Here is an 8751-nt window from a genome sequence, read left to right as displayed (position 1 = left end):
CGATTTGTTTAAGTCAAGTTTATCGAGGTACGATGTTCACACAGTGAAATTCTCCTTCTTCAGCACACAGCTCCTGAACCCTGACTAAGTCATGCAGGCATGCCCCCACTCACAACCAAGATTAGAGCATTTCCATCACCCGAGGAAGTCTCCTTGTCCCTTCCCCCTGCCACTAATAGGGCCCTTGGTCCCCACAAATGTCACCTAAAAGGAATAATACAAGATGCAGTCTTTTGAGTCTAGCACTCTCATTTAGCATAATGTGAAAAGCAATAAATATCCTTCCATATACGCTTCTGGGCATATGTGAGAGAACTTCAGAAGAAACTGCAGGATTGAAGAGCATGTGTATTTTTTACTTGTTATAGATCATCTTTTTTTTTTTTTTTTCCAAACACAGTCTCTCACTCTGTCGCCCAGGCTGGAGTGCAGTGGTGTGATCTCGGCTCACTGCAACCTCCGCCTCCCCGGTTGAAGTGATTCTCCTACCTCAGCCTCCCAAGTAACTGGGACTACAGGTGCATGCCAGCACACCCAGCTAATTTTTGTATTTTTTGTAGAGACGGGGAATCACCATGTTGGTCAGGCTGGTCTTGAACTCCTAGCCTCAAGTGATCCACCACCTTCAGCCTCCCAAAGTGCTGGCATTACAGGCGTGAGCCACCGCGCCTGGCCCCATTATATATCATCTCGATGATTTCTCGCTCCTGCGGACCTCTTGTTATAGACTTCATTACTATGTAGTTTTTAAGTGCATATATCCTGCTCTAACGGTCTCTGTGGGGAGCATACAGGGTTCTCCTTGGGCCCTGGCTCAGATGCCAACAGATCCCACTCAGGTGTGGTGGCTCCTGCCTGTTTGAGTTGGTTGGGATCACGGTGCTCTGGGTGTGGGGGAGCTCAGGCATGAACACCAAAGCCAGAAAGGGGCTTCCCAAGATTCCCCCAAACTCATGCCAGTGACAGGGCTGCTGTGGAGGGGAAGTCAGAACCTTAGAAAAAGACAGAAAGAGGTCAAAAAATGTCCCTTGGTAATTTCCAGGGTGGACTGCTCTCTGCAGGCGGGAAGTGTCTGGGACCTTGCTCATCTGGGCTCCAGGTCAGCTGCTTGAGTGATTTGGGGAGTCGAGTGAGGATAGACCCCATGAAAGTCTGCCATCCACTTGGGGCTCTTGTTTGATCTTAAGCAAGGTGGGGCTCCTTGAAGGAAAGAATCTCAAATTTCTGATATTTGACTTTGCATATATAATATATATGGACAAAATATGATCTCTACTTTCGTGTGTGCATGTGTGTATAACCCATGTACATTTTTCCCTGCTGTAAAGACAGATAAGAACCTATGTCAAGAGTCCAACAGTAAAGCAGAGTGCAGCTTGTAAGGTGTAATATTTTTGTTTGGAAAGTGACATTTTTAGTTCCTCCATGAAATCTTTTACTGATTCCAAACAATGTCTTTAACATTGGCCAGGCATGATGGCTCATGCCTATAATCCCAGCACTTTGGGAGGAGAGGAGGATCACTTGACCCCAGGAGTTCCAGACCAGCCTGGGCAATGTGGCGAGACCCCATTTCTTAAAAAAAAAAAAAAAAAATTAATTAGCCGGGCATGGTGGTATGCGCGTGTAGTCCCAGATATTCGGGGAGTCTGAGGTGAGAGGATCACTTGAGCCCAGGAGGCTGAGGCTGTGATAAGCCATGATCTCACCACTGCACTCCAGTCTGGATGATAGAGCAAGACTCTGTCTCAAAAAAAAAAAACCACGAAAGTTGAACTATATTCTCCTTTTATTTAATTGCTACAAAACCATAAAACTAACCAAAAACATAACTATCACTGAAAATGTTGTACAGTGAAAGAAAGCATTTTAAAAAATGATGTACTCCAATGCAAATACCCTACCTACATCACGGCTTAGAGGCGTCTCGCCCATCACCAAAAGATTGTTATCAATCTCTCTTAAACCATATTCATGGGAAAGACATTCTCTTTCTGAAATGCCAGAGGGCCAGCAGAATCCTACCCTGTGTGGGCAGTGGAGGAGGAGGGTGGGTGAGGTGGGAGAGGCAGAGACCTCACTGTCCCCAGGGGCAGGATTCCCGATCCTGTGCCCCAGCCTGGGCCTCCTGCACTTTGGACGCTCCAGGTCAAGGTTGCTGGGCCATTTTCCTGCCATCTATGCCTGGAACCTGCCCAGATTGTTTTGAGACAGCTGCTCGAGCTCCATGGGCTGGAAAGGAACCACGCCGCATCTGTGAACCTGATGTGAAACCCATCTGCCTGCTGAAGGAACGCACTGGAGACCGTCTTAGGTGACAGCTGGCACAGCGCTGTCTGACAGAAGTTTCTGTAGCAATGGAAATGTACTGTTCTGCGCTAACCACATGTGGCTACTGAGCACTTGAAATGGGGTGAGTCAACTCTTAATTGAAATGTAAATCGCCACATGTGGCTAGTGGCTATCATATTGGACAGCACAGGGCTGGAAAATCTACGTGTGCTAATGTGGGGTAACCGTGCAGATGGATGCATGAGGTGCATGGAGAGGCAAGGGTCCAATCCGCTGTCATTTGGCTGAAAACAGGGGTGGAGGGTGGTGTTTGCAGAGGCACACATCACACCGGAAGGACTGAGGACAGGAGAGGAGCTGGCAGAGGGCAAGAGGGAGAGTTCCCAGGTGTGCTCTTTCATACGTTTTGTATTTTGAACCATGGTAATGTATTACTAATTCCAAATATCGGCCCATTGAAAGGTATTGCTAAATGGCTGCAGGGGAGGAGCAGAATATAGCTGGGCATTATTACAGCATATGGGTATATTATATGCTACATGGGTATATTATAGCATATAGTATATGTCTCGGGTCAGGGGATGTGGCCACAGTGTGCATGCAGATAGCTGTGATAAAATGGGAGTGTGACTGTGAGTGTGGGTGTGTTGAGTGTATAAGAACAGGAGTGAGAATGACTGTGTGCGTGTGCGAGTGGATATGAGTGTGTGCATATGCAAATGCAAATTTTGCATAGGTTAGAGGATGGGTGTGTGAGAGGAGAGTGTGTGTGTAAATGTGAGTGTGGATGCGTGAGTCTGTAAAAGAATCAGTGGGAGAATGTGCAGGGAGTGTGATAAATAGCAAATGTGAGTGTGTGAATGTGTGTGTGTGGCTGAGTATGGGTGTGAGTGGGGATAGGTGTGTGCGACAGAGTACGGGAAAGTGTGTGCATGTATACAGGTGAGCGTGAGAGTGTCTGAATGAGTTGTGTGTGTGTGAGAGTGAGCCTGGAGAGGTGTGAGGCTGTGTGTCAGTGTGGGTGCGTGTGTGTGTGCACTGTGTGTAAGATCAGGCATGGGAGTCATCGAGGAAGGAAAAGACAGATGAGACACAAACTCCGACCTTGGAGAGCTCAACCCGGCGCGGGAGGGGGAGAGGAAACCCCTCAGCGAGAACCGCACAATAGGATGGTGCAAATTTAATTTGCTGACGTTTGACTCAGGGGACCGGCTGTGCTTAGAGAAATGTTTCCTAAGGGCTCAGCATAGAAGGTGGTAGCGGCAGCAATGGCATCTGTTGGGTTTTGAGCCCCTGTCATGGCAGAGTCTCCTGAGTTGAGAACTTCATAGTGTCATCCCCCGGCCATGTCCCCACCTGGCCCCAACTCAGGGCCTGCCTGCAGTGGGCACTCAGCACCCTCCAACCAGCCCAGGAGGAGCTACACAGCCTCCCTCGTCCCTGTTCACCTAGCCCCAGATCCCCGCAAGCTGGAGGCAACATGGGATACCCATGGAGGCGGAGGAGGGGAAGAAAGGAGAATCCCTCAGATCAAATGGGCCGCCAGTGCCACTCAAGACAACAGGGCGCTCCCACTGGTGCACCCTTGCTGGTGCAGGCAGGAATCTTGTCTAACCTTTGCCTTCCTCGAAGCCAAAATTTGTGACTGGACGTGGCTCTAAGCAGTGCTTAGGAAACGGGGAAATGCAGGCACACACACACATACACACAAAGAGACAGAGAAAACCCAGAAAGAACCTGCTCTGCTTACAATTCAGCATCCATCTCAATCTGTATCCTCATTTTTTTTTTTTTTTTTTTTTGAGACAGAGACTTGCTCTGTCACCCAGGCTGGAGTGCAGTGGCGCAATCTCAGCTCACTGGAACCTGTGCCTCCCAGGTTTAAGTGATTCTCCTGCCTCAGCCTTCCCAGTAGCTGGGACTACAGGCGCCTGCCACCATGCCCAGCTATCAATTTGTACCCTTCGAAACCTAAAATGTAATTTATAGCAAAGCATTTTGTTTTTCACTTTCAATTTCAGAAGAAATCTTTTTGGTGTTTAGAGCACTGGCCCTGGTTGGCATCCAGTGATCGAATAATCTTTCAGGAAATCTACCTGCAGACACATGCACGTGTGCTAAAAACACATGCAGAACCGCGTTCATTGCTGTATTGACTGCAAGCAGTGAAAAAGTAGAACTGACCAAATATCCCCAAGTAAGAGACAGCTAAACAAAATATAGAACACCCATTCTACAGAAAGCTCAGCAACATAGAAAGAGTAAGGCAGACCAGTATTGGCTGATAAGGAAAGCTTTCGTATTAAGTGGCCGGGCACAGTGACTCACGCCTGTAATCCAGCACTTTGGGAGGTCGAGGCGGGTGGATCACTTGAGGCCAGGAGTTCGAGACCAGCCTGGCCAACATGGCAAAACCCCGTCTCCACCAAAAATACAAAAGTTAGACAGTTGTGGTGGCACGCACCCATTATTCCAGCTACTCGGGAGGCTGAGGCAGAAGAATTGCTTGAACCCGGCAGGCAGAGGTTACATTACGCTCAGATTGCACCATTGCACTCCAGCCTGAGCAACAGAGGGAGACTCCATCTCAAAACAAACAAACAAACAAACAAAAACAACAACCAAAAAAAACCCAGTAAGTCAGACCAGTATTGGCTGATAAGGAAAGCTTTTGTATTAGGTGGCTGGGCACAGTGGCTCACATACTTTGGGAGGCTGAGGTGGGAGGATCACTTAAGGCCAAAAGTTTGAGACAACATAGTGAGACTCTACCTCTACAAAAAATAAAAAATGTAGCCAGGCGTGGTGGTGCACGCCTATAGTCCCAACTACTTGCGAGGCTGAGGTAGGAGGATCACTTGAGCCCAGGAAGTGGAAGCTGCAAAGGAAGTGGAGGCTACAGTGAGCCATGATCATACCACTGCACTCCAGCCCAGGTGACAAACCAAGACCCTGTCTCAAAAAAAAAAAAAAAAAAAAGAACCAAACAAACAAAAAAAGATACATAAAGTGAAGAAACCAAGAAACCAAGTGTGATACCACCTAAGCAGATATATATGGAATTGTACACCCAAACACTTCTGGGAGGGTACACAACAAACAGCGCCAGAGTGAGAAACCTCTGGGGGTCAGGCAGGTGTGGAGTAGGGGAATGGCGCACAGAAGAAGACTTCTACTTTTCAATCAAGCCCTTCCATACCATTATTTATATATACATTTATTCCTCAAAAACGTAAAAGCAAACATATATATAACATATATATGTGTTTAAATATAAATATACATATATATGTGTATCCACAAAAATCTAATAGATTTCATCTTCTAGACAAGATTGAGTAAACACAGACTGATCTTACCCTCTTACCTGAAATGACTCCGAAAACACTCAAAATCCATAAAGCAATGGTGTTCCAGACACTGGCCATGAGGTCTTGAAGGACAGCGATCCCCATGCTGTGGGAAAGAGATGAAGTGTGTCCTATAATTGCTCAGCTGACTGCCTGGAGAAACCTTCCAGGCATTGGCACAGGAACACTCCGGCAAAGGGAGTCCATTGACCTTCAAGAGATGGAGCTGGGAAGGAGGGGTGCCAATGTGGCTAGAGTGTGAAGGATGGAGCACAGGCAGCAGAAGGCCATGCAAATAGTGCCCTGAGACGTGCAGAGGGCTCCCTTAAGTCTTCAGCTGAGCGTGTGCATGCAAGCAAACAACCCCAGGCCAGGGAAAGAACCAACCAAAAGGATTAAAGGGAACAATTTCCAGAGCTCATGCAAGGCTGGGTAGTTCCTGATCCCAACAGAGGCAATAGAAAATTTCATAATTCATGTAGTATCAACTCAGATCCCAGAAGGGTTTTACCTCAGTATTAGGGCAAAATGAGCTCTGGACTTACACCACTCTGGTCCCATCTAACAAAACCCTTTTCTTTTTTAATTTTTCCTTTGAGACAGGGTCTCACTCTGTTGCCCAGGCTGGAGGGCAGTGTCATGATCTCAGCTCACTGCAACCTCCGCTTCCTGGTTCAAGCAATTCTCCCACCTCAACCTCCCAAGTAGCTGGGATTAGAGGCGTGTGCCACCATGCCTGGCTAATTTTTGTATTTTTAGTAGAGACCGGGTTTTCACCATGTTGTCCAGGCTGGTCTCAAACTCCTGGCCTCAAGCGATCCACCCACTTCAGCCTACCAAAGTGTTGGGATTACAGGCATGAGCCACCGCGCCCAGCCCCATCTAGCAAAGCTTAAAAAGAAGTCTCAAAACGATAAAAATGTTTCCAAGTAAATTAGCTGTGTCCTAGAAAAAAAAGATCAAGAATATTTGTAAAAGCACAAACATTTTTAGCACTCTGGCATGCAATTAAAAAAAAAAAAATAGAAGAAGAAGAAGGAGGCAATATCCATGCAAAGAGACAGGAAAATATGATCCAAAATGAAGGGGAGCAATTAATCAATTGAAACCAAACCAGAAATAACACAGATAATGGAATTAGTGGATTAGAACATTTTAAGTTATTATAATTGTATTCTATGTGTTCAAGAAACTAGAAAAAAGATTCAACACATTTAGTCGAGACATGAATGATACTTAAAAACAAACAACAACAACAAAAAAAACCTAAGCTGAACTTCTAGAGATGAAAACTATAATGTCTGAGATGCAAAATATTGATCCCCTCTTGATGCAAGATGGGATTAAGAACATATCTTAGCTCAGGATGCCATAACAAAATAATACTCTGGGTGGCTTACACACTTACTTTCTCACAGTTCTGGAGGCTGGAAGTCCAAGACCAGGCACCAGCATGGTTGGGTTCTGGTGAGGACTATCTTCCTGGCTTGCAGACTGGCTTCTGGCTCTGCCCTCACATGGCCTTTCCTTGGTGTGTACATGTGGAGAGAGAGACGGCACAAGCTCTCTGGTGTCTGTTATTATAAAGATACAAAGTTCACTATGAAGACCCCATCCTCATGACCTCATCTAGCTCTAATTACCTCCCAAAGTCCCCATTCCCAAATATCACACATTGGTATTTGGTTAGGGCTTCAACACACGAATTTGAGGGGGACACAAACATTCCATTCATAACAATGCAAATTAGACCCTGTAGAAGAAAATATTAGTGAAGTTGAAGACATGGCAATAGAAAGTATCCAAAATAAAACAAAGAAGAAAAAAAAAAAAAAAAGACTGAGGAAAAAAACTACTATTGCTGAGAGAAATTTTAAAATAGATAAAATAGAAATTTAAATAGAAAGATCTGTCATGTGTGTGGACCAGAAGGCTTCATATGGTTATGATGTCAATTCTTCCTAAATTGATGGACAGACTTAAACCCATTCAAAATCCTAGTAGGCTTTTTTGGTACAAATTAATAAACTAATTCTAATATTTGTATGACAATTCAAAGACCTAGAATAGCCTAAAACAACTTTGGAAAGAAAAAGTTGGAGGACTTAGGCTCTCTGACTTCAAGCCTTATATATTTTTGTTTTATTTTTATTATTATTTTTTTTGAGACAGGGTCTTACTCTATTGCCCAGGCTGTAGTGCAGTGTTATGATCATGGTCAAGCCTTATTATAAAACTACAGTATGGTATTGGCATAAAGACAGACAAATAGAGCAATGGACAGAATAAAGAGTCCAGGCCAGGCGCAGGGGCTCACACCTGTAATCCCAGAACTTTAGGAGGCTGAAGCAGGCTGACTGCTTGAGCCTAAAAGTTCAAGACCAGCCTGGGCAACACAATGAGAGCTTGGCTCTCTCTCTCTCTCTATATATATATATATAGAGAGAGAGAGAGAGTCCAGAAATGGTCCATTTATTTTCCAATGAAGGCACAAAGTTAATTTTGTGGAGAAAGGCTAGCCTTTTCAACCAATGGTGTTGGAACAATTGGATATCCAAACAGAAAAAAATGAACTTCAACCCATATTTCACACCACATACCAAAATTACCTACAAAAATTTACTCCAAATGGATCAGAGACCTCAATGTAAAGTCTAAAACTGTAACATGTCTAGAAGGAAAAACAGGAGAAAATCTTTCTGACATTGCATTTGGTTAACTCTTTCTTAGATATAATATCAAAAATACAATACATAAAAGAAAAAAATGAACTATAAAACCTCATCAAAATTAAGAATGGCTCTTCAAAATACACTTTTAAGAGAATAAAAGGACAAGCTACAGTCTAGGAAAAAACATTTGCCAAACACATAATTGATAAAGGACTTCTGGCTGGGTGTGGTGGCTCACGTCTGTAATCCCAGTACTTTGGGAGGCTGAGGCAGTTGGATCACCCGAGGTCAGGCGTTCGAGACCAGCCTGGGCAACATAGTGAAACCCCATCTCTACTAAAAATACAAAAATTAGCCAGGCATGGTGTCCCAGCTGTTTGGGAGGCTGAGGCAGTCAAGTTGCTTGAACCCGGGAGGCAGAGATTGCAGTGAGCCGA

Source organism: Papio anubis, unplaced genomic scaffold (genome assembly GCF_008728515.1).
Source record: "Papio anubis isolate 15944 unplaced genomic scaffold, Panubis1.0 scaffold398, whole genome shotgun sequence".
Taxonomy (NCBI): Eukaryota; Metazoa; Chordata; class Mammalia; order Primates; family Cercopithecidae; genus Papio; species Papio anubis.
Note: the sequence above shows the minus strand (reverse complement) of the source record.